The sequence below is a fragment of the Lissotriton helveticus genome, chromosome 3_1 (assembly GCF_964261635.1).
Source record: "Lissotriton helveticus chromosome 3_1, aLisHel1.1, whole genome shotgun sequence".
Taxonomy (NCBI): Eukaryota; Metazoa; Chordata; class Amphibia; order Caudata; family Salamandridae; genus Lissotriton; species Lissotriton helveticus.
The window spans coordinates 99,452,900-99,457,671 of NC_136061.1; the positions used below are offsets into that span (position 1 = coordinate 99,452,900).

At 45.6% G+C, this 4,772-nt stretch overlaps 1 long non-coding RNA gene across 1 annotated transcript; it reads left to right on the plus strand.

The window, feature by feature from the left end:
- Positions 1-247: 247 nt before the first annotated feature.
- LOC144824428 (uncharacterized) lies at positions 248-4,439 on the plus strand. Its single transcript, XR_013608944.1, has 2 exons — positions 248-282; positions 3,099-4,439. It is a non-coding gene; the product is annotated as an uncharacterized LOC144824428 (long non-coding RNA).
- Positions 4,440-4,772: the final 333 nt, after the last annotated feature.

Below are 4,772 nucleotides of genomic sequence, written 5' to 3' on the forward strand. Positions count from 1 at the left end.
GCTGCTGAGTGTTACTGTTGGGGGCTTAGCTGATATATTTGATTTAGGCGCCTTGACGCCCTTGGGGCTAAGTCTGCGCAAGATAAGATCCTTTTCATTCATTCATTCAATTACTAAATTGTCCTTAGTAATGTTCGTTTCTAGTTAACACTCTTTCTTTGTCTTCTACACAGGGTTCGAGTTAAAGTTCTACTGCGCATGCATGAGGAGGCTGTCCAGCTCACCGGAGATGACAGGAATCCGGAAGGAAGTAGGCGAGCAAGACGAGGACCACAGTTGCAGGTAAGCGTGGCACAAAATGGGAAAAAAGGAAAAAAACAAACCGGCTCTTGCGGCGGGAGGGTTCCGACGGGAAGAATGAAGGGCGGGAGTCTCTTTGATGGCAAGCGGGGTTTGACGCTGCTTGGGGGCTTCTCTGGGTGGGGTTCTTCCAGCGCTGATCCAGGCAAGTATCGAAGCTCTCGCGGTGATGCTCAGATGAAGCGAAGCGTCGCCGCGTACAAAAGAGAGCCTATTTATACCGTGAAGCACCTGGAACCTTCCTTTGCCTCACGTGAAGAACGTTCACGGTTGTACACGTGAGGAGGGCAATATTTGCATACCCCAAGTAGTATCGATAGGAACAATGAGCAATAAGAAAACAATAAGCATAAGCAAAGGCAAGAAAGTAACCACAATGCACTCAACAAGAATCACATGCCTAAGGTGTGCTGACACATAGAATAAGCGTACTGCACCATTAACCAAGGACAGTATTTGACCCCCTGACAGTTCCACTACTGTTCCTATTGTGAAGCGCTCTGACACCTTCGGGTAAAGTCCATGCTATATAAAAACGCATTAAGTAAATGAAATAAATAAAACTCTGGCCCAGGGGAGAGCACTTCTCCCTCTCCCGCTGTCGATGACCTGCAGGGCGGGGCGCGACGAGCGCTGGCTTTCCCACGTCGAGGAGTCCTTCATTGCTAGGTGAAACCTCACAACTTCCTGCTGCAGCACAGCCTCTTCCCAGGACTTGGGCCATGAGCGGTGATTGGGCAGAGGGATCGGAAAGGCTCTCGTACTTGGGGGCCGTACGTTGCGGCTTGCAGAACCACACAAAGGACAGGTGGGCAGATCTTTAGTACCTTCTTCCCCTGGTGCTGCAGAGTCTTCAACGGTCACAGGGCCGGCAGGACTGGGTGGAGACACACGCACATATAGTTGCAGAGCGCAGGCTTCTAGAAAGTCACAGTGCAAGTAGAGCTGAGGCATATACACACACACAGCAGTGCTGAGACAGCTTTGGAAACTTTTAAGTCCCTGAGTTTCCACAACAGGAGGCCAGCTCTCCTCCGGCCCCCTGGAGATCTTTTTCAAGTATGGGAAACAGCACACAGCAAAGTCCTCTTCCCTCCTTGGGTAGAAATAGCAACTGCAGATCACCCCCAGAACACACAGCAAGGGCAGTCTTTCCTCCCAGTTTCTTCCGTTCTTCTACTCAGTAAAGGTTCTTCTTGATTCCAGGATAATCTAAAGTACAGGGGTTTAAGTGCAAATATTTATACCCTAAATATCTTTGTTCTCTAGATGTAAGGGGTCCCGAACCCAGTCAAGCCAGTTCTGGGTGCACTCTGCCAATGCACACCTTCTTCCTTTGTCAATGTGGGCCAGGGTCTTCAGACACACCGCAGGTGGAGCCAGTCTTTTGTGGAAGGCAGGCACAGCCCTAGTCAGGGACAAGTACTACTCCTCCCACCACTCTGAATGCAAATTGGCCTATTCAGCCCAGGCTGACTTGCCTAGACTCCTGGAGCCACCCTAGCCCCTGCAACTCCAAAGCCAGACAGTCAATCCACAACCAGGCAGAGGCACACAGAAAGGTTGAAAAAGAAAACAGCCACTTTCTAAAAGTGATAGTTTCAAACACAGAATTTAGAAAGCCATCCCTCCCAAAAGATGTGTTATTAAATTCGGAGTTCAGGGATTCCAGACTCCAATTTTCTATCTCACTCCTATGGAAAGATATGCTTATACAATGTTACACAGCATTCCACATTCTGTCCTATGGGCAAGATAGCCTTTCAATAGTGAAAACCAAAATTGGCAGTATTTCACTATCAGGACATGTTAAACACACCAGTACATATCCTACCTTTCACATACACTGCACCCTGCCCAGGGGGGTACCTTGGGCCTTCCATGGGGGTGTCCCAGGTGTAAGGAAAGGGAAGGGTAGGACCACGCAAGTGGTTGCAATTCCCAAGTCAACATGGCAGTTAGCAAACTGGGTGCAGGCACTGCGGTGGCAGGCCTGAGACACCTTTTTAGGGCTACTTATGTGGGTGGCACAATCAGTGCTGCAGGCCCACTAATAGCATTTTATTTACCAGCCCTGGCATGGGTAGTGCACTTAACTAGGGACCTACTGGTAAACAATATGCCAATCAGGGAGAACCAATCACAATCTCAGATTATAGAGGGAGCTCTTGCACTTTGACACTGATCAGCAGTGGCAAAGTGCCCAAAGCAACTAAGCCAGCAAAAACAAAATCCAGCACAGCATCAAAAACACAGGAAGTAGAGGCAAAACGTCAGGGAAAACCACGCCAAGGATGCCAGGTCTAACAGTTTATTTTAAATATCCACTTTTTATATTTATGTTTTAGTGGTAGAATATTAGTTTAATTTAGATCTCTCCTCTAGCCTGCACATTACCTGTGTGCTAGACTACAACTGATCTGAACATCATTTGCACTTTGTGGGGCACATACACTACAACACTACTCTAAAACTTAAAACACTACCCTACACTTCACATACACTACAACACTACCCTAAACCCTAAAACAATACCCCATACACTACACATACACTACAACACTACTCTAACTACACTGCCCCACTTACCTCTCTCTGCCCGTGGTCCCTCTCTTCACCTTCAACCATGAATCCACTCTTCTCATGCGAAGTAACGGCATATGCGAAGTAAAGGCATATGCGAAGTAAAGGCATGCTAATTAAAAGCATGCATAGTAAAAGACTTTGCGAAGTAAAAAATGCTAAGTAAAGGAATAGCAAAGTAGAAAACGCTAAGTAATGGTTGTTTCCCCTTTCAGACTTCCATACAAGATTCCATCTGGGAAGAGGCACAGAAGCTTCCCTCCTTGCCATCTGGGATGACCTGAAAAACGGGGTTGCTGCGCTACTCCTCTTGGACCTCTCGGCTGCCTTTGACACAGTTGACCATGACACTCTGATACAAAGAATCTACAAAGAAGGCATATGAGGGACTGCTCTAGACTGGATTGCATCTTTCTCATCCACACCATCCTCCACAAAACAGGGGTCCCTCAATACTCTGTCATCTCACCCATGCTTTTCAACATTTACATGAAGTCATTACCAGTACCGATCAATCAATTTCACCTCACTTGCTATAACTATGCAGATGTCACACAACTACTCATTCAACTGGAATGCTCCAAAGACATTGGCAACTCGCCAATTTTCAGCTGTCTCAGAGACGTGGATCAATGGATGACTTTGAGCCAACTCAAATTGAATTCTTCCAAAACAGAAATATTCATGTATGGCTATGGGAAACATTATGACCCGCTTGCTGCCTGGCCTGATGAACTGTGATCACTGCTTAAAGTATCAAAGAAAGTAAGAAACCTCAGAATGACCATGGACTCTAAGCTATCAATGAATGCCCAAGTGGGCAAACTAGCAAGATCAATCTTGGTTACTATATAAACTCTGCGACAAGTCTTCCCCCATTTGGGATTTCCTCACAAGGAATAATGGTAGAGGCTTTTGGCGTAATTGAATTTGGACAGAACAAGGGAGATCCCTTGTTCTGTCCAAATTCAATTACGACAAAAGCCTCTACCATTATTCAGCTCTATCGACCTTGAAAAGACTACAACAGATTCAGAACTCGGCTGCTAGACTACTCTAGCATATCAAACCGTGAGACCACATCGCCCCTGCCTTGAACGCCCTGTATTAGTTACCGGTTGCCAGAAGATCCATCTTCAAGCTTGCTCTGTATTACCCACAAAGAGATACATAGAATGGGACCACTCTTCATTAGGATCAAAATCACCAAACATGTTTAACAAAGAAACCTCTGATCTAGAGTAGCACCTTGTCCCAGAATCCCAAGATGCAAGAAAAAAACATGGGTGGCACATCCTTCTCTGTTAAAGTAGCCAACCTATAGAACTCTTTACCCTTCAACATAAAATCCATGGACAACCACCTTATCTTCAGAAAACTACTCAAGAATTGGCTCTTCCCCACATAAGCACCATACACAAATAGAAATATACAGCTTATCCCTCGGTATATAAGCATTTATTTATACTATTGATATGTACCTATATATGTGGATTGCTTTGTATAGGCATGTAGAATAATTATGTTTTTTAGTAGTAAAAAACATGTTTGAGTACCGTATTTTCCGGCGTATAAGATGACTCGGCGTATAAGACGACCCCCTAGTTTTCATGATAAAATGTAGGTTTTGTGCTATGCTCGCCGTATAAGACTACCCCCCACTTCCAACGCAGTCCTGCATAGCACTCTTTTAATGAATGTTTCACTCAGCTCACTTAGCCTTCACTGGTACGAATGGAGCTGTATGCCCTAACTAGTTTGCATTAGATCTTCTGAGTTAGTGCACTCGTACACTAAGGCATAATCACCTATGCATGGACCTCCACATGGATGTTGCCTGCTCCTGCAGACCACATATGCACTGAACACTCACATTAGTTTGTTTGGGG